Raw genomic sequence first — 22,110 nt, 5'->3', positions numbered from 1 at the left:
TTCAGCTTTCAACTTAAACCACACTTCCTCTTTTCCCTTCTCCCAGTCTAGGAAGGAAGCCCCTTATTTCCTCTGCAATAGCATCCTGTGTTACCCCACTCACTTTGGCACTGCATTATAATGTACATTTAGTACTTTGTGTCTCATTCTGCATTATAAAGTCTAATCAGGGACTTGGGCTTGGTCACTCTAAGAACATCAACATTCAATATCTATGTAGCAGGTACTCATTAAAAATTTGATGAATGAATATCGATTGAGCACTAGACTCTAATCAAAGATCTGAGCTCACATCCTAGTTTCTTCCATTGACTAACTCTGTGATCTTTGAATAGATAAAGAGCATATCTAGCACGGTTAGGTCAATTTCTGCCTCTGCCGTTTCTTATGTGACCTCAGGAGATCATCAACTCTCCAATCTCCGTTTTTGCAGCTCTAAATGGAGCTCAAATATACGCCCTGCTGTCCGCACAAAGTGATATATAGATAATATTCATAAATATGCAGTTCATTTTATCAATGCATAAAATATGCTAAAAATCAATCATGCTTTAAGTGGCTATTGAGTAGCTCGTACTGTGGTCCCTGGCAAGTCCTTTGCTATGCATGTCGAAGTGGATTTTCTGTGTGTCTTTCTGAGTAAATTATCAGCCTCTCACTTTTCTTAAGTGTCTATAGTAACATTATATGACTGAGATCAAAAGCACAAAGTGCCCCATTATCAATATAATCTTAAGTAATCATAAATGTATTAATTTTTAAAGTATCAGACAATTAAATTTCCCAATATTTTTCCATAGGTTATGTATTCCTACTTAACCATTATAATTTTAATTCCATGTTTCATTTTTATATAATTTTCAACAGTTGATGCAGAACAGCTTGGCAAAACATAAATGAAATTCTAGCCAATTTTGACAATTCTCTTCATGGCCTTCTGTTTTCACATTGTGCAGGATAATCTAATATTCATGAGGTCAAAGAGCCAAATACAATGATAACATCTTAGTTTGTAGGAGATTGTATTTTGTGTGGCAGACTTAGTGTGGAGGTCCCACTATTGTGTGGGAGCAGGATATACTTTTAACTATTTCTTCACAGAGCCAATTGACACAATCTTCCAGAAAATGTACAGTAATCAATTTTATGACTAATTCCTATATTGAATTGAAAATCCTCTTTGAATCCACCAAAGGCCATTTTTTAAAGTAAATGTATCTGCTTTTTTTATCTGCAGTATGATTTTCATGTCTAAACTAGTCATTGCAATGTTGGTTCGATTGCCCGGAAACTTTAAAAGGAAATAAAAAAGAGAGAAAGAACACTTAACAAATACCTCTTTTCTCAGAACCATTTAAGAACATCATTTGTGAAGATATATTTACAAATCTTAATGTTTCAAACAAAACCCAAATGTCTTCATGGGAATGTCTTCATGGTTTGATGGAGATCTTGTTGAAGATAGGACATTTCAACATAGATTATGTCATATTTCTAAACTGTTGAATGTATCTGTTTTGAATATATTTTGAAATGTTCAGTTGGTGCCCCTCAAAGAATAGTAACTTCTTGTCCAGTTCATGTATGTAACACTCTGAGGAAATTGTGTGCAGATACTAGTTCAGAGTCACTACAGACAATGTAAATTTACTTTATTTGAAACACTTGCTCTGTAGTAAATATTATTTTGAGTCCTATACATGTGTCAACACCTTTAACTGAATATCTCCATAATATGGGTACTTTTACTATTCGTATTTTACAGATGAAGGATTGGGCCTCAGATGTCACAGATAAGAGGTGGTAGGTCCCACACACAAAGCCGGACAACTGGTTCCAGACTCCATACTCTTCACTCTGCATTGCTGCCTATTCCAGAACTCAGCAGTTAGTAGCTTCAAGAGCAAGTAGACTATTCGCTATCATCCAGGTATAATAATTTGTCGATTGGAACTGTTTGGCCTCAAGAGGGCAAGCTTTGCAAATTCAATCCGGCTGAATTGACAGAAAAAGTCCTGGAATTCAAGACTAATTTGCCTAGGAGTTTCCCTGAAGCAAAAGCCATGAAGTCTCAGTCAGCAATGTGTTGTCCGATGTATATGGTTATGGCATTTTGAGTCAGTTAGAATATCAAGAGGGTTTCAAGATTTGCTACATATTAATTAAATACGTGTTAGTGGTTGAAGGATGATCTGTCAACAAAACGACTTAGTCAAAATTTCCAGACTCTGGCCCTTTGAAAACAAAACCGTGAAGCCAGACCCAGCATAGTTGTCATAATTACATAGAGATACTCTGAAAAGCAAGATACTGGGTCAATCATTTCCTTTTCCCATCTCCCACCAATTCTACATTAACGTACTTATTGATTCCATCTTAGGAATTGTTCAGGTTAAATATGAAATGTCAATGCAACCAATACTGTTTTTACTTTCATTAGTGTGGTGGTCAAGTAAGTCTAAGTTAAACTTCATTAACAAAAACCCTCAAGCTGCCATGTCTTAACCTAGAACACGTTTATTTTTTGCTCATGTGGAATCCTATGTGGATCTGGGCCAGGCTTTAGGCAGCTGCCCACCACATGATGATTGGGATCCATGGTGCTTCCATGTGGTGGTGTCATCGCCGTATAAACTTCTGCATCTGAAATCGCTACACCAGAGCAAGAGAAGACTGAACAGTCTTGCACCAGCTATTAAACGCTTAACCCTGAAGTGACACACGTATCTTCTGTTTACAGGGCATTGGTGAGTGCTAGTCATGAAAGCCTGTCTACATCCACAGGGTTAGAAAAGTAGAAGTCTACCATATGGCTGGAAGGAGAAGACACCAGAAATTTCTCCCATATGTTAGATTACTGTTTCTAGATTACACAGAGAATAAGCAAACGCATTTATATTGTGAAAGACAAGGAGTTATTCCAATAGTTATAAGTGCATTATATAATGATCCCTATTGAAGTATAAAAAGCTAAGACAACTGAGACAATTGTCTAGTGGCAAATATATTACAGGAAGTGTTTTGCCCATTATATGTGCTTAAGCTTGGACCAGGGTTGAACCTTGGTTTATTGACAATTTGAGGTGGAGAATTCTTTATTGTAGGGGGCTTTTCAGTGCACTGTATGATGTACAGTAACATTCCTGGTCATTATCCACAAGATGCCAGTAACCAAGACCCCTCACCACCCAGATGTGATGACCGAATATGCCTCCAGACATTGCCAAATGTCCTCCAGAGGGCAAAATCACTCAAGGTTGAGAACCACTGGTTTGAAATACCCTCCCTCTAATTGTCAACCCCAAACCTTTGAGTTAACACAGTAACTTATGCTATGCGTATATACTTTGCAATCTATAAAACACATTACGTGGCTTCATCTCCATTCATACGATAATTAGAAGAGAATGGTATTGTTAATTTAACACAAGGAAACAAGCTGGAAAAGGTGAAATGCTCTGTCCATTTCAGAAGGTGAGTAAATGGCAGGGAGACAACTCATTCTAAAACCTCTCACTCTGGACTCATAAATAGTCATAAGTCTATTGAATACCTTCTGTACGACAGGCATTGTTGTAGCTATAGAGGATACATACATAAAAGGTCCGGTTCCTGCTCTCAGGAGACTCCGAGTCTAGTGGATGAAAGAGGTAAATTAACGTAAAATTACATTGGCGGTAATTAAGTGCTGATAGAAAGGTTTCCAGCGGTTCAGAGGGAGGCACTTCACCCGCAGGAGTCTCAGGCAAGCAGTGGAGATACGGCAGGAGAAAGGAAGGAATAATAGGACGCAAGGGAACAACGAGAATGTTGAATTATATTCCTGACTCACCGCAGAGAAAAGGAGCTGAAATAGACAGCACTCCTGAGCAGATCAAAAAGAAAGGAAAGCATGATAGTCTGAGCTGTGAGAGGGAAGAATTGTGAAAAAATGCTAAGCCCCAAACCTGCAGGCAGGTGTCGTCTGAACAGTTGCCAGAGACACAAACACCCAGCACGTCACAGCTGTTCTGTTTGTTGATTCAAATGAATCCCATTGAGCATTACAGAAAAGCATTAAAAATTAAAAAAAAAAAAGCTCAAACTCTATGTCTTTGAAGTAGAAGAAAAATAAATGAGCAAGAATAGGTTAAAAGAAGGGATCTCGCATATAAATGACAGACACTATAATTTCTAGAAAGTGTGACCTGCTGGAAGCTCAGCGGACAGTTCACTTAACCAAGGGTTGAACTGCGGTCACTTGGAACAAACTCGTCTTGCCTTTCGTGTTGACTATGTCCTGATATTTAAATATTTCACTCAGTTTGCAGCTTGAGAAAGATTTCAAAACTGTGGCGATTTATTAGCTAAGGGTGACTATCTGTCAATGCGTAATTTAACAATGTGGTCAATTACATGACGGCACACTACCTCAAGTGTACCAGACGGGCCGTGCACTTTAAACTCTCACTCGGGATCCTGGGGATTGTTATTGAGTAAAACGTGTTTTAGGTTCCTTGTTTGAAAACCAGAGAGGGTACAAGGCTATTTTCCCACACAGGAGCATCTAGGTCCTCTGTGCTCTTTTCAGTATGAATCCGTTCACTTCTCTCTTAGCCTTTACCCATATTGCTGTGTTCCTTGGGTCACCTGCCTTCACAACTAGCAAAGAGTGACTCATTCCTTTTCCTCTGCCACTATTATCTCACCATGTCAGGCTCACTTTACCCTCTGGGCAGGTCCTGCCTGCCTCTTGTTTGAAGTCCCACCTCTTTTCCTGATCTTGGGCATTAAAATTAGTCCTCACTTTCTGCATTCGGCTCTTTCTGCATGGGTCACTGTTGGCAGCTCTAAGCAGGACCTTGTGTTAGTGGAGGGCAAGAATTCCTCACTCAGATTCACCCCCACCCCATCTCCCCGGGTGCTCCCTGCAAGGAAAAACCGACAGTGGGAGGGACAGCTTCTGTAAACTCGCTTTGATAAAACCTTGGCAAGAGTAAAAATTGGAGAGGTCTATGGGCAGGGAGTAGTGTAAAGAGAGGTGGAGAATCATGGGAAAGAGCTCAGGGAGGAAGTTTCTGTGTCTTTGTGACTTGGGTAGGGAGGGGTGAAGGTGTGCAGTGCGGGAGGGACAGCCTCCTCTGGGCTGAATCCCCCAGAGGTTCATCCATGGGTGCCTGGGAAGTCACTGGAAGACAGGTTTCCTCTGCATCCAGAGAAGGGAAACCCCAGGGCTACTGAAAAGGAGTTGGCGATGAAGGAGCTACAGCTTACAGACATAGGATCGGAAAAACATGCTTTTCTAAGAAGCGCAAAGTGGGAAGAGAGCACAGGAAGTGGCATCAGGAGCAGTAAAAATAATCTAGGAAAGCAAAGGGGCTTGCTGAGCAATGGGGAGTCTGGCATAACTCTTTTAGTGTCTAAAAGGTTTATCACAGTGTCCTCGTTAGGGGCAGAGCCCAGGGCAGAGATCTCAGCTCTGCTGCGTCTAGCCATGCTATCTTGGGAAATGTACTTACATTCTCTAAGCCTCTTTAAGTCATTCCCACGGAAGTTTTGTGAGAGTCTAATGAAATGAAACACATGCAATTGTGTGATGCCTGACACAGGGGAGTTTTCAGTAATTGACCAGCTCCTCCTGTCTGTCAGAATGATGGGGCGGGGGGTGCCGATGGCTGTGGGGTGAAGCTGGGACAGCTTGAGTAGTAGATAAAAGCCCAGACTTTGAGTCAGACAAAACTAGATTCAAGTCTAGTTTGATTTAAACCTAGACTAGATTCAGACCTGACCCTTGCAAGCATGCTGTCTTAATCACTCTAGGTAACCTTTATGACCTTCAGTTTTCTCATCTTTAAATGAGGCTTAATAAAATATATTTCAAAGAGATAAGGACTAAAGTGAGGCTTAGACGTAATGTATTAGACATTATACACACACACACACACACACACACACACACACACACACACACAGTTTCTGGCATAGACTAAGTCCAATAAATTCTAGCCAATTTTATCAATACTCCAGCAAGTATGTTGGCTTTTTGTCTTTGAGTGAGCTTTCTCAGGGTGATGATCTATGAAATAATTTATTTTCCACAAAAATTTATCATATTCTTATTATGGTCAAGGCACTAGTCTAGATGCTGAGGGAAAGGCACTTAGAAATAATAAAAAATAAGTCCTGTCTTCAAAGTGGTCACAGTCTGATGGACTGAGGAGACATATACATATTAGTAGGCAAATGGTCCATTTGCAAAGTGGGGAGGAAAGGACTGAGCAGACATAGATATATTGGCAAGAAAATGGTCCAGTTGCAAAATGGGGAGGAAGGGGTTAATTCTTATTATAAAGACCCACAAGTCCCCAGGAAGCTGATCTTGAAGGGTGATGATTTCAAAGGCAGAGAACTGGAAGAAGGATGCCTTAGGGAGTTGGAATAACTATGCAGAAAGACTAAATATGAAAATGCTTGATGTGTTTGGAGAGGAATTTGGGGGCTGTATGTGTGTTGCAGGTTGCTATAATTATAACTTGATACTTGATTTTGGTCTTTCCTTTTTTAATGATGGAGCTATTTCTTATTCAACAGACTTCATAGTGCCTTGCACAAGGTAAGCTTCAGTGAAATAAATTAAATTGAAGATGCTCTCTCATTAGATTCTAATTTTCCAAATATCCTAAGGTTTATTGCTTTTTTTGCATGATAAGTTTATTTTGTAGAGCCATTCCAATTAATATGCTTAGGTATCTCTGCTGACAGTGTTTCAGAAATAATAATAGCATGACTTTTGAAATTTTCATAGCAATTTTCTTGGCTTTAAATAATTCATCCTGCATACTAGATTCTGTAAAACTGTGTAACAATTTAGCCACCACCACCTTTTCATTCTGGCTGGTAATTATGAAGTTTCTTTCTGTCAAGTAGTAGCAACAAAGAAAAGCCTCTCTGCCTCTTTGAGGAAAAGGGCTTGGAGGTGGAGGTCCAGAGGACAGGTCACTTCCCAGCAAAAGAGGCAGCCAATCCAAAGATGCGCTGGTGCTAAACAGGAATGAGCGCAAGACTGGTGATCAATGTCATCATCAAATGCATCATTAAATGCACTCACCTGGATCATTCAGTTCTGACCTACATATTAATGAAGGGGAAGAGGGAGGAAGGAGACAGAAGGTGTTGCACAGGCAAGAACACTCTTCAGAATCAGAAGCATTGCCGGAGGAATCCAGTCATCAGATATATTTGAAGTCCGTTCAGTTTCAGTAAGAACATGAGAAAGTAAAGAAGGATTATGAGATTCAAAGGACTATTATTTCAATGTTTCTATTGCTCGTGAATTATTGCATTGCCAGATGACCTTGAATTTATCTAGCTCATTCTTAGATCACCAGGTGTTTCCTCATGACTGGACCATTCCCTTGACCCCACATTCTCCTATAGCTACAACCTTGCTTCTTCCTCCCCATCCCCCCACCCCGCCAACTCCCAAATGACAGAAGTTGTCTATACTCAATTCTTCCCTTTCTCCATTGTAGGGATAACAGTAATCTCCCCAGGACTAGTGCAGAGTCAGCCCCGAGCATTCCTCACTGGCCCCCTTGGCTGCATTTCCATAGGGGAGGAGCCCCATTATCCACACAACCTCTTGGTTTCCCCCTGCTTCTCCTCCTTCTTCTTTGGCTGCTCTCTCTTGGACTCTCTCTGTGATTCTCCATCATCCTCAAGACTGTGAGATGTGGGTGTTCCCAAAGTGTCCACCTCTGATCTGTGCTCTGAATTTCAGACTTTTATACCTGCCGCCTACTTACCACAGCCTAAAGCAGACTCTCAATCCCCAACCCACAGCATGTTCTCTCAATGTTTTCACCATCTCAACAAGTGTCATCCCCACTTTCCTATTGTTCAGGCCCCCCAATCTTGGAGCCATCCTTGATCTGTTCTTTCTCTCACTCCCCATCTAATCCACCAGCCGTTACTTTCACTCAGTGTTTTTAAAATATTTCAAATGGACCACTGTGTGTCTGGTACTGATCTAAAAGCTGTAGATGCAGAGAGAATAAAGCAGACAAAAGTCCTGCGCTCAGGTCCTGGAGACTTTAAAGCAGATTGACAATCGGGGCACTTGGGTGGCTCAGTCGGTTAAGCATCTGACTTTGGTTCAGGTGGTGATCTTATGGTTCGTGAGTTCAAGCCCCGTGTTGGGCACAGCACAGAGCCTGGAGCCTCCTTTGGATTCTGTGTCTCCCTCTCTCTCTCTGCCCGTCCCCCACTCATTCTCTTATTCTCTCTCTCTCTCTCAAAAATAAATAAACATTAAAAGAAATTAAAAAAACAGATCAACAATCAAGTCACCTTTCATCTCCTACATATCACAGCTGTTACCACGAGAGACAATGCCACCCACCTCTCCCCAGGTTGTGCAGGAGCTCAGGCTTCCACTCTGCACCCCTATAGTCTCTTCTGTCCACATCAGCCAGAGTGATCATTTTTTTAAAAATGTTTATTTATTTCTTTTGAGAGAGAATGCAAGTGGAGGAGAGGGGCAGAAGAGAGGGAAAAAGAGAATCCCAAGCAGGTGGAGCCTGATGTGGGGCTCAAGGGGCTCGATCTCACAACTGTGGGATCATGACCTGAGCCCAAATCAAGAGTCGGATGCTCAACCGACTGAGCCGCCCAGGCACCCCCAGAGTGATCACTTTAAAACATAACTCAGACCACACCTTTTCTCTGCACATAACTCTCCGATGGTCTCAACTCACTGTGAGCAAAATCCAGAGTCTGTAACCAAACCTACAAGGCTCTCTATGGTCTGGGCCCTGCTATTGCTCTGATTCCTTCGCTAGCGCCCTGCCCTCTCTGACTTGGCTGTGGCCACACCAGCCTCCTTGCTATTGCCCAAACACCCTAAACAGCTCACCGCACACGACCTTAGTTCTTGGGACTTGGCATATCACCTGACTGCGGAGGGCCTCTCTGATGTTCAGCATACAACAGCACTGGTATCAATGTCACTCTCTGTTCCCCTTCCCTGTGTGACACATGCATGTCTGTATGTACATCTGGCCCGTCTCTTCCATCTAAAAGGTAAGCCTGCGAAGGCTGGGACGCCGTTTTGCTCGCTGCTGTATCTCTGTCTCCTACCGCAGTGCCCAGAAAAAATTATGCACTCAGTAAATATTTACTGAATTATCTTCAGTCCTGGAATTCTATAATTTAATTTCCAAGTGTGTTGATATAGAGTCCTTTTGACGAAGGGTTTGTGTTTGTGGGCCAGCTAATACTAGATGTGTGTGTCCTTTGTGGCTCGAGAGCAGGGAAGCCCAGCTCCCTGTGACCTCATTGACGTTCTGTTCTATCCAGATTAAGTGTAAACTTTCAAGTCTGAAGATTAAGTACCCCGTCTCTTCATCGTGACTAGTTTTCCATATTTGCTAAACTGTTAAACAGAGAGCCGGAAATAGACAGTTACAAGGCCTCCAGGAGGTAGGACAAGGACTCAGCATTCGGTGGTTTGTGGCTCTGTGTCAAATTAATCACCTCAAAGTTAGCATGTAGATAAACTATGAAGTCAGGTGAACTATGTACAGAGAAAATAACTACATGTACGTTGATCCTTAGGTAGTGAACTTCATAGGACACCATTTCAATCCAGCAGAAAGCTAGAGCAGTTGAGGAATTGTGGGGTTTTTTTAATGTAATTTATTGTCAAATTGGCTTATATACAATCCCCACCGCTCATCCCAACAAGTGCCCTCCTCAATGCCCATCACCCACTTTCTGCTCTCCCCCACCCCCCATCCACCGTCAGTTGGTTCTCTGTGTTTAAGAGTCTCTTATGGTTTGCCTCCCTCCCTCTCTGCTTGTAAATATTTTCCCCCTCCCTTTCCCCCATGGTCTTCTGTTAAGTCCCTCAAGAGCCACATATGATAGTGAAAACATAGGATATCTGCATTTCTCTGACTGGCTTATTTCACTTAGCATAATACCCTTCAGTCCCATCCACATTACTGCAAATGGCATGATTGAGGAATCGTGGCTTAAAGGAGTCCATATACAGATCTTTTTCAGAAAAAAAAAAAAAAAAAGGTGAGTTGGCAGCCCTGAAAAAAATAATGTAAATAAAAGACAAGGTATTATGCAATAAGAGCGGTGAGCTCTTATTTAGCTACCACTACCCGACTCACCCCCACCTCAGCTCCAGCCACAAAGAGCACTTTACCATTATGTCTTCTTTGATAGATCTGAACCTTTACACGTCCTTTCATATGCTTGATCTTCCCTTGCTCTGTCACCTTAACTGCAAATCTGTCTGTGTGATCCAGTTCCAATAATGCCTTCTTGGTCAACTCTTTTCTGAACCCTTTGAAGGTTTTAGTTGCTTTTTCTTCCCTGTTGTTGTATCCACTGTACCTATGTCTACTATAGAACCTGACTGCATTAACTAGCTTGTGACTTTACCTCATTTCTGTGGGCTCCTTGAGGATAAGAAATATCTTCATTATTGTTATACCTCCAGCACCTAACCTAATGTCTTCTCATAGTGTAATATCTTCTCATCGCTTTGTCTATTGAAATTAAGAGAACAGCCTTTAAGTATTATCACTTCTATAAAGCGTATTTTAAACTTCCAAAGATTCTAGAATCTCACATAATGCCAACTTGTTCATGTGAAACAGGGTACATCAGAGTAATGTCTTTTCCCATCTCAGATGCACAGACCAGTGTAATATAGCATTCTGTGTGTGTTAGTGCCCCCTTAAGCACCTTGTTTACAATAATACAATTCGTCTCTTTTCTCTGCTGAAGAGCTCAAAACATCGTGTTGGGATCAATTCATACATCCTCATAAGGTTCTCCATCAAATAGGAAGGAAATGGTTATTTCCAGCTTGTTTTCCATCATATGTTGGGCTTACAGATGAGCGAACAAAGCTTACTCAGTTATTCACTAAGATGTAGGTAGAAAATAACCCGACTAGTTTATATCGTTTTTATTTCCCTCTTAGAACTTCATTCCTAGTTTTTGCACTTCTCTTGGTAATATGTAAGTATTGACAAAAAAAAAATCTTAATTTCAGTATCCGGTGATCATTGATCATCCTTCGAACGTCTTCGAAATAATTTCTCTTTTCTTTTTCTTCTAATAACATGGTGTACTTCTTTTCCTTTTTTCCTTTTCTTAACAGTGATCAAATATGGCTATTATTAATTACTAGATTTTCAGCTCTTACATATCTCTCAGCCTTACTGTTAGATGTTTATTGACTTTGTCCCTGAAAGGAAGAGCCTTAAGGACAAGGACTGAATTTTGTAAATCCCTGATCCCAGAAGACGCTTCATCATGGGAAGTGCTGCCTGTGGGTGAGACCCTCCTTGAATTCTTTTGAATCTTGATAATACAGAAATTGCAGGACATGAAAGGCAAACTATAGAAGGCTTATACTCTCCCTTTATTCCCCTTTAACCACAATGCTATATTCCACATAGCTAGTCCTCACCATGTTTGCCACCCCCACTGCCATTCTTCAGGATTCCTAGGCTTCTGGGACCTCAAGGGGGGTGGAGCTGCTTTGGAAAATGCAGCATTGTTTTGTCCCCGCTCTGTAGCTGAATCCCACAGGGAAACCCGTTAGGAGTTCCAGCAGAGAGAGGGTGTTCTCCTCACTTCTATTCACACTCCCCTGGATAGAGTCTGGTGTCCTTGATGGCAAGCAATTATAATTTCCTACTGCTTGATCTGAGCTACAGAGAAACAAGCTTTTCTTTAATATTAAAAAAAATTTCAACACCAGCAGGCCTGATTTCTCAACAAAAGATCTTTACATAGCGTTGCAGACATTCCTTTTTCTTTCCTCACTGCAGATGGGCAGGCTGGCTCCCAGAGGGGGCATGTGGGCAGTACCTGTTTCCCTCCTGTGTTCCTGTGAAAGGGACACCATTACATGGCCCATCAGGGGCTCAGGCCCCTCATAGGGTGTTTCCCACAGCATCTCCCTGATGTGCCACTTGTTAAATATTGATAGAATTAAGTTATTATTCTTTTCATGCCCTTGCTCTGTCTGCTTCTCAGCTTACCACAGTATACAGCTCAGGTGCTTAAGAGGTTTGTAGAATAAAATTGGGTTAGCCTCTTTTAAAGAGCTGCTGAAATTAATTCTAGAATTTACATTTGCTCCATCTGATTTCTTTCTCTCTCTTCTCCCTCCCTCCCTCCGTCCTTCCTTCCTCCTTTCCTTCCTTCCTTCTTTTCTTCCTTCTCTCTCTCTCCCTCCCTCCTTTCTTTCTCTTTCTTCCTTTCTCTCTTTCTTTCTTTCTTTCTTCCTTTCTTTCTTTCTATTTTGGCACAATGGATCATAGAGTCTAACTTTTATTGTGATTTGTATTTCAGCCTAAGCAAAAAATAACCTATTCCTTCTCCTGCAGATCCACTAGAAGCCACTGTTGTGTCTCAGGGGCACTGAGAATCCTCCAGAGATCCACATCTCCTTACCAGAATATCTGGCGTTTTGATAAACTTTTAGCCTTTTGATTTTGTGCTTGTGTCCCACAGCAGGTATAATTGTTTGGAGCCAGTCTCCAAATCTTAAATAGTCTAGAGATTAGGTGAAACAAGACAACTCTTATCTCATGGGACACAATTTTAGGGAGAACTAGGTTCTTTTTAAATGGAAAAAAATCACACTGGATTCACCATTAAATAGAATTTATATCATTACTTTAGACAAGTGCTCTAGATTATGTCAGAGTTAGCCCTTCTCTTGTTACCAGAATTCATGAGAAGGTCATCTTGGACTATATAGAAAATAGGTTTTTTTTCCCAAAATTAACTTTTAACAGAGTGCCTTCTCAACCTGTTTGTACCCCTAAGTCTACTGTTGAAATGAGATTGTAGAGGTGACTACATTTGGATGAGGCCATCAAAATCTGTCAGTTATTTATTGCTCCGTGATGATCTCCGAAACTCTCACTTGATACTTGGAGAGAAGTATTCATCACTTCCTTACCAGTAGATCATTGATTTAAAAATCAATCTTCAGTGTTTGGGGAAATGTGGGTCTCTCCCTGTCTATAAATAGTAATAATAATAATAATAGTGTTGGATAGGTGATTCATGAGTATCATTTGAAGTTGAAGGCAGAGTTCCTACAATTATATCAAAATTATGTCTTAATACAATGTAAAAATGAATTAATAAATCCTTATTGAATGTTCTGAGATAGCTGCCACAATAATCACAGTAGGGTTTTGGTGAAAGCTTTAAAGCATAAAATAACAATTGATTTATGGGGTGGGATGGGAGGCACTTACTTTTCTATTTTGAAGTCTGAAGACAACCGCCCTCAAAGTCATTGTCGTTCACTTGGGTAGAAAAGACTGCTTTTTTCCTGTACTTTTCTGAACTATAAAAATTAAATTGACTTTTTATGAAGACTATTTAACTTGCAAAATTATCTGAATCACATTAACTTCAAAAATCATTTGAGGGGTGCCTGGGTGGCTTGGTTGGTTGGGCGTCCAACTTTGGCTCAAGTCATGATCTCCCCGTCCGTGGGTTCAAGCCCCGCACGGGAGCCTGGAACCTGCTTCGGATTTTGTGTCTCCTTCTCTCTCTGTCCCTCCCCCATTTGCACTCTGTCTCTCCCTCTCTCAAAAATAAACATTAAAAAAATTGTCTGAATTGACAAAGTATCATCTGAATTAGTCGCTGTTGAAGAATTTAGGAATTGATACCAAAGCATCATTGGGTTAAGGATCTAACATCTTATGCTAATTGCCAAAATAATCCCATCTATTTTAATTGATTTGAGGTATGCCTGATTAATGATGGTTCCTATTCTTTATTTAGAGCTTAACTTGGAATTACACAAAAGGTACAAAACTAGAGTTTTTCAACTGTCCCAATGTGATGAAAAGGCAAGGGCTTTGTTTCATGGCTCTGTGCTAAGAAGAATCTAGGCTGGAGTATGATTAGATTGTTCCTCTTTCTCCAAAAGAGTGAAACTGGGTCCCAGGGTAAGCTTTTGTGTATGTATATTTATGGCACTGACATTATCAAGTTGTTCAAATTAGAACTAAACCTTTTGCAATTTATATGTGTTTCTGATTTACAAGAATAAATTGTGGTTTAATCAATAAGGTCGTGTACATCTCCCCGGATATCATGTTTTTATTTTAAGAATCATTTCACATTGCTCTTTCTTGAACTACCCAAGGGCAACTCTCAGAGGATGTCTTCAATATCTTTGAGTGTTTCTGAAGCTCATTTGTTTTATCCGTGGGAGCAGACGGAACAAGACAACTGGACGGGACCTGAGTGTCTTGTATCTCAGGGCTGGCAGTCATTTTGAATCTCTCTCCCTCACTGATACTTCTTTTCCAAATCTCAGCTGCAAGCATTCTCCTCCCTCTCCTATGGCTGTGTTGAGTATTATTCATTATTTGTCTCGGGAGTCATACTATTTTTAGTAGCTCAGTCAGGGGTTTAGGGACACAGTTTGAACAAATGCAACAATTCAAATAAATAAAACTCTAAGTATCTCAGGCTTCCTGGTTCTGACACTGCAGGAGAACGTCAGGTGAGAGGAAAGCAATTCAATGTCACCATCATTTGTGACATATGGCCTGGAGGGCTTCTTATCTTCTGTCAAACAGGACCCGCAATGTATGTCTTCCCAAGAGTGTTCTGGCACAGACCCCTCATCTCCTTTTTTTTATGGGAAGTTGACCACTCCTCACACACTGTACCCTTAGAAAAGAAAATTCTTCAGTACAGGGGTTTTCTCCCACAACTGTCTTCCAGATACTCTGGCCGGTGGCAGGAGCCATAGATTTGCTTTCTAAGCATCAGTTTGTCAGAAGGAGTAACATAGAGCCAGCAGAATCTTGTTTTTCTTTTAAAATAGAAGCATTTTCTCTGGCAACCTATTATAATCTATTCCAGGGATGCCCCTCAAATCTTCTATCTAAGAAAAAGGATAGGAGCACCCGAGTGGCTCAATCAGTTAAGCATCCAACTCTTGATTTCCTGGTCATGATTCCCTGGTTCATGAGATCAATTCCACACAGGATTCTCTCTCTCTTCTCTCTCTCTGCCCCTTCCTTGCTCATGCACACGCACACACACACACACTCTCTCTCTCTCTCTCAAAATAAGTAAATAAGCATTTTATAAGAAAAAGAAAAGGGAAAGGGAAAGCATTTTATAAGAAAAAGCAAAGGGAAAGCATTTTATAAGAAACAGAAAAGAAAAAGAAAAGGGCTTACTAGTGGAGCAGAGGCAATATGAGAGTGACAGAGAGGGCAGGGGCAAGGAGACTGATGTTGAGTCCCTTAGGGAAGATAAACACATGCTCTGTAGCCAGAACACAGAGCCTCCCCTACAATCTGACACATGTTGGCTGTTGCGTTTGCTGGGGAAAAGACTGTTATGAAGCAAGTGTTTATGGCTCCCCTACAAGTTATGTGTTAAAACCTAACCCCCAATGTGATGAGTTGGGAGGCAGGGACTTTGGGGGCTGATTAGTGCCCTTCTGAAAGAGGCCCCGGGGAGCTGTCTCACCTATTTCCACCAGGTGAGGACACTTCAGAGAAGTTACTTGTTTATGAACCAGGAAGTAGGCTCTCACCAGATGCCCAATCTGCCGACACCTTGATCTTGGACTTCCCAGCCCGCAGAAGTGTGAGAAGTAAATTTCTTTTGTTTATAAGCCACCCAGTCTGTGGCACTTTGTGATAGCAAATGTTTAGACTAAGATAGAAATGACTTCATATGGTGCAGAATCTCATTATTACTCCCAGAGCTAAGCTCCTATATAGTTTGATACTATAGCATGACGGTGGGTGAAATCCCCCTCTCCTTTTGCCTTCTCCCTCTCTGTGTAAGTAGACTCACCCACCCATCTACACCCATGCTCACACTCTATACCAGGGCTTTCTATTCAGAAACTGTTGTCTTTAACCTTTGACTATTGGTAAGGTGCAACCAAATTTCTTCAGCAGTTTCCCCTGTTTATGTGATGAATACATGCTTCCTTTAGGGAATCTTGCTGCGAGGAATCCTGTTTATTTTCCATCCATTTAATTATGCCCGAAGTTTCTAGTCATGGTTTGGTAGTGTGGCCACGTGAAAATCTTACTGAGGAATGAGATTCTTCCTCCTCCCAACCCATTCATATTGCTAAGACAGTAAAAATGATAGATGATGGGGCACCTAGGTGTCTCAGTCAGTTGAGGGTCCGATTCCTGATTTCAGCTCAGGTCATGATCTCACAGTTGGTGGGATCGAGCCCCATGTCGGGCTCCTCAGTGACAGCACTGGAGGCTGTTCTCTCTCTCTCTCTCTCTCTCTCTGCCCTTCCTCCTCTCTCTCTCTCTCAAAATAAATTATTTTTTTTAAAAAGGAAATGGCAGACTATTATACAACCTCAAGTCAGATTTAAATAAAGAATATGTCAATATGCCATCTTAGCAACTGGCATGGGTTCTAAATAAAAGGCAGGAAAGTGTTAAGTGTCTCATTCTACTTCAAAGTTTTCTGGTTCAAAATAATAATTTAGTAATAAAAAATCTTAGTTTCTCCAGTGGCTATAAATGATCAAATATAGCTGTTCAGTTTAATAAGTGAGCTGAAGGATAGTATGCAATTTTGAAGATATGTTGATAATTACCTCCCTTTTTAATAACCTAATTAAGGTGTATCTAGCACCGAGATGTGCACTTTACCATCTTTCTAGCATGATTTTTGTTCCAATTATTGCATTGAATCATTGGTTTCTCTTCCTTCTTTATTTATTCCTCTATAGATCTCTTTGGGAAAAAAAACAATGAATGGTATAATCATTCGTCTTGCTTACTATTTCAATAGAAAATGGGAAAAAATGGGTTTCATAAAAAACAAATACTGGATACTCTCCTGTGACATGTTAAATGTTGAGGCCAATTGTACCTGAACACTGCATGTGGGCAAGTAATAAGACTGGAGCATTGTTAATTTTTTAAAACATAACACAAAAATTAGAGAAATGTTTTCAAAATTAAAATATATCATGGGCATTTTGGGGTATGTGTACACACACATGCATTTTCAAAAGATCTAGGCAATATATGTTTAGTTAAGTGTCCTTTTCATGGAACAGTTAGCATGATATACATTGTTAGGGAATATAATGATCATTTTGACCATTAATATTTTTTGTTCACCTATACTCTCTAGTAAAGTCTATTTCTTTGAAGCTATATTTAGCATTATGTTTTCATATCAATATTTGCCATTTTAAGTTAAATATGGATAAATTCTTAACAGATAAATATTTTTCAAGTGCTTCTTCTGTTCCAGGCACACTTCTTAAATGAAAAATGATTTAAGGAAATGGGAAGACCCAGCCTATGGCAGACAAGATTGACGCAGACCTCTCTCTATAACATTGTTCCCATATTTGAAAAACCGACTGTGGATAAGAGATTCACCGTACACAGTATAGTTCCAAAGGCAATAATATTCATTTTTATTCAGCAGACATTTATAAGAACCTTCTATGTGCCAGTCACTGTCAATGATGTTGGAGATACCAAAGTGAATAAGATATCTCTCTACTTTCAAGGAGCAAACTGTATTGAAACTCAAATAGGTCAAAGCTTCAGGGAAGACAATTTCAGTCTAACGCAAAAATTCCCTAACAATTAGAACTACCCACAAATGTAACAGGGAATCTGGGAGCTCTCGTCAGTTTAGCTGTGATCTTCCAAGGGTAGAGTATAGGAGAGGCAGAGTCCAAGGAAATAGACTTAGTAGCATAATGGTAGACATGAGTGAATGAAAAAAATGTCATCAGGATGCATTCATTAGGTCATGGTCAGTACTGGGAAAATAAGTGGGCACAGGAGCTATGTAAGGAAAAACCCAGAAGGTAAGTCAGTAATAAAGTTGGAAGTCAGCCAGAGGAAGAGCCTCAGCAGTTCAGATAGTACATTTTGAAAGTTATTGGCAAATAATTTTGACCACCTCTGAAGCCTGTGGGAGATGCATTTTTGGTGGGGGGAAAAAAAGACCTGCAAAACCCTTGAAAAGGGAGCAGGCAAATGCCAAAATTAATGGGCTAGTCATATTTAACAAATAAAAATACCAGTCACCAAGTTACGTTTGAATTTCAGACAAACAACACGTATATTTTTAGTATAAGTATGTCCCATGCAATATTTAAGACATACTTACACCATAATTTTTTTCATTGTTTATCTGAAATTCATAGTTAACGGGGCAAACTGTATTTTATCTGGCAATCCCAAACAAGTTAGCATCAGTCAGGCTTGTGTAAAGGCGACCCATTCGTAGGACTGAGTTAGATTTATTCATTCAACAGGATTAATGGATACCTAACATTTGCCAGACACTCTGCTCAACATTGGGAGTACAAGAGTGACCAAGACAGATGTGACCTTGCTGTTCAATATATTTACTGCCTAGTGGGAGAATAAGACCATTGTATATAAGTGCTGTGGTGGAGGAAACACGGAGTATTATGCGAGCACATTGTAAGAATATCCAACTTATTCCAGAGGGGTCAAAACATCTTCCCTGAGCATCTGACTAAATCCGAATCCGAAGCATTTGTAGGAGTCAGTCAGAGGAAGGAGCAGGGTAAGTGCTACCGGTAGAGGAAATAACAAATGTATGAGATTGAACAGGAGGATGCGAATGGTTCACTGAGACTGGAGTTTGGAGTTACAAAAGACGAGTCTGAAGCAGGAACTAGATTACGAAGGGCCTTGGAAGCAGGAAATTTGGATGCTATCCTAAAGGAAATGGGAATCTCCAGAAAGCTCAACAAGCCAAAGATAGATATGGAGGAGATCATGTGATCAAATTTGCATAAAAGATATAAGTAGGTCATCAGGGTAGTGACATAGAACATCCTTGAGTTCAGTGCCCTCTTACAAGACCAACTAACAACTATCATAGACAAGGCGCCATTGTGAAAATTCCAGAACCCAGGATGAGGCTGAAGCACCCTTCTCTGCACTGCGGGGATCAGGAAGGACCACATTAGATGGGTAAGAGGAATGGCTACACTCCAACTGGATAGTCCCTTTCCCCAGCTGGCACAAAGCTGCACTGAGAGGGCCCCTTGGGCCTGTGGATTCTCCAGTGGGAAAAAGAGAGTCTACAGTGGACATCCAGCTCCCCCAGCATAGAGGGACACTACATGGGAGGTCCACTGGAATCTTTTTTCAGAGGGATCACAGGAGCATCTAAGGGACTTAACAATTAGAGATTAGATTGGGATGGAGATGTGAAGGTGGGCCTTACAACAATCACAAAGTTGAAATAGTATTACCATATGATCCAGCAATTTCACTTCTGTGTGTATATCTTAAGGAAATGAAATCACTCTTGAAAAGATACCCACACTCTTATGTTCACTGCAGCATTATTTGCAATAGCCAAGACGTGGAAACAACGATAAGTGTCTACTGATGGACAAATGGATAAAGAAAATGTGGGAAATGTTATAAATATACGTATTATTCAATCATTAGAAAAGAAGAAACTCCTGCCATTTTCGACAACTTAGGTGCATCTGGAGGACATTATGCTAGGTGAAATGCCAGACAAAAAAAGACAAATATTATAGGATCCTAATTGTATATGGAATCTAAAACACTGAATTCACAGATATAGGGAACAGATTGTTGGTTGCCACAAGGGGTAGGTTGGCGGTGAGGGAGAATTGAGTGAAGGAGGTAAAAAAAGGTCCAACCTTCCAGTTACAAGATAAGTAAGTTCTGAGCATGTAGTGCACAGCATGATGACTATAGTTAGTACTACTGTATTGTATATTTGAAAGTTACTAAGAGAGTAGACCTTAAAAGTTCTCACCACAAGAAAAAAATACATAACTGTGTAAGGTAACGGATGTGTTAACTATGGTTATTGTGATAATCATTTTGTACTATATACACATATCAAATCATACATCGTACACCTCAAACTTATATAATGTTATGTTATTGATATCTCAATAAAATGGAAAAAAGGGGTAGATCTAAGCAGTGGGAGAACACAGAAGTGATACGTTCTGGAAATATTTAGGAAGGCAAGTGAACAGGACAAGTGTCTGGATGTATGTGTTAACAGACAATAAAGAATCAAATGTAGTTCTGTTTTTTTAGTTCTGTTTTTAATTTTTCTCTTGGTGCCACTAGATGGTTGATAGTGTTGGTTCCAGATGCTTTGAAGGGGAATATTAGTGGAAAATGATCTCATTTTGAATGAAAAACACACAGACTTTGAGGTCTTATAACAAGAGAAGTTTCATATGCAATTTTATGTATTTATTGTCCTGGAGCTTAGGAGGAAGTTGTATCCTTAAGGTACAGTTTTGGTAACGAACAACATGGACATAGCAATTGAATTCAGAGGAAAAAATGCTCAAAGAAGTGGACAAAATGAGACAGGCTTTAGGGCAGAGCCCTGTGGGACACTAACAATTACAATGGAGACTAAATCAAGAGCCTTAAGAGTTAATCACTTGTGTGACAGTTGATTTTTTTTTTTAATCTACCCAGACCTCAGTTTTATCATTTTTAAACTGGAGAATAAAATATAGGATCATAACAGTGGCTAACACAGGTAGGTAGTCAATAAATCTAGCATTATGGTCTGTACGTAGCTCTTACCTTACGCCCACCTGCTTTATGTACCAAGTTCAGTTTATTTTACAGTGGTTCTGAACATTTTGTTTTGATTGAGCCCTTGTGAAAATCTGATGCAAGTGTACTCTCTCCTTCCAGAAAAATGCAAATGAAGAATGCAAATCAGATATTTGCATGCAATGTCAAGGGGCTCGTGGACCCCCAGAATCCATCCATAAGTTCCATCTTGATAGCATTATCTGAAAGAGTGAGACATCCAGATTGCATATACACTATTATCACCTTGGTTCTGGGGCCCCAAGCTTAAATCTGTTCCAGTTTCGCAGGCTGTAGCAGAGCCCAGGAGTTCTTACATTTAAGACAGAAGTAGATATTCTAGTTCTCTGTGAACATGTACAGGATGAGAATAGGTAACGTGTGAAAACATTCCTCCATTTATTTTCCCATGGCCCCGTTTGGCAACCAGACAAAGGACATATTGCCTTTTGATCTTCCAGCACCATCTATGACATCAGCCTCTCTGTGGTTTAGTACCAGTCCACTCTTCATCCATAAGTGAAAAATCTGTTGGTTTTTCTCTTCCTTATCTTTCTTTCCTTCCCCAGCTTTCTTTTATCCTTTTCTCTTTTATTCCAGAATTTTCTGGTTCTTTCCTTTCACTGAGCACAATATGAAAGAGAAATGTAGTTTGGGTTTTCTGTTATCTTTACTGAATACATTTTATATTCCTATTTGGAATGTTAATATAAAGTTAATATTAATATTAATGTCCAGCATTATATCCCTCACTTTACCTCATTTTTCCCTCCAAAAAAGAAAGTGTGTTCAACATATAGGCAAACTTGGATTAACTTTTTCCCCAGTACTTATTAAGAAAAAAGTTCTTATTTCAGTTTTATACCTAGATTTTCCCCTGAACACTCTCAAAATTTTCTATTGAATAATCTTTTTTAGAAACAGATGCTTATTCTGCAAACTATCTTGTGCTGTATGTATTTTTGCTTTTGTTTTCTAATTTTTTTTAATTGTATTTTATTTTATATTTTTGGTTTTGCACTCCAAATTGAAATGGGTTTGCTGGGGCTGATGCATTCTAGTGGTAGCCACAGTATTTTTCAAAGATAAATGTCCCTCAGTATTTCCTTCTTTCATGAGTCTATTTTGGAAGTCAGCGACTGCTGTCTCATAGCTCTTTCCAGATTGTATTTTTCATCTATCAGTAAAACCAATATCTTTAAGACATATGGTAAGGAGTGACCTTGAGTTTTTTTTAATAGATGAAGTGCAATCTCCACTTATAAAATTATATTAACACGTCTGCATATTTTTAAGCCTGTTGACTCTGCTTCTGTCATCAGAAGTCATGTGCAGGGAACAATAAAGACTGTCATTTTAAACTGTGTGTATACAAATCACTGGTAGTGTGCATCAAACCATCTGCTCTGCCTACGGCTTTTTTTCCCCCTTTTTCTTTTTCTATGCA

The 22,110-nt window shown here is 40.0% G+C and overlaps 1 long non-coding RNA gene across 3 annotated transcripts in view; it reads left to right on the top strand.

Annotated features, from left to right (window-relative positions):
- LOC102900866 overlaps positions 1–21,226 on the top strand; it is a 35,590-nt gene extending 14,364 nt beyond the window's left edge. The window contains exons 5-6 of one of the 3 annotated variants that reach the window (XR_006598362.1): positions 1,766–1,930; positions 17,311–21,226. This is a non-coding gene — a long non-coding RNA (uncharacterized LOC102900866). Of the gene's footprint in view, positions 1–1,765; positions 2,748–17,310 lie in introns of those variants that run through there. The other 2 variants (XR_006598361.1, XR_440364.4) reach the window with 2 other exon arrangements.
- The last annotated feature ends 884 nt before the right edge of the window (positions 21,227–22,110 follow it).

This window comes from Felis catus, chromosome B2, assembly GCF_018350175.1.
Source record: "Felis catus isolate Fca126 chromosome B2, F.catus_Fca126_mat1.0, whole genome shotgun sequence".
Taxonomy (NCBI): Eukaryota; Metazoa; Chordata; class Mammalia; order Carnivora; family Felidae; genus Felis; species Felis catus.
The sequence above is the reverse complement of the archived record's forward strand: the minus strand, read 5'-3'. Positions and strand labels throughout refer to the sequence as shown.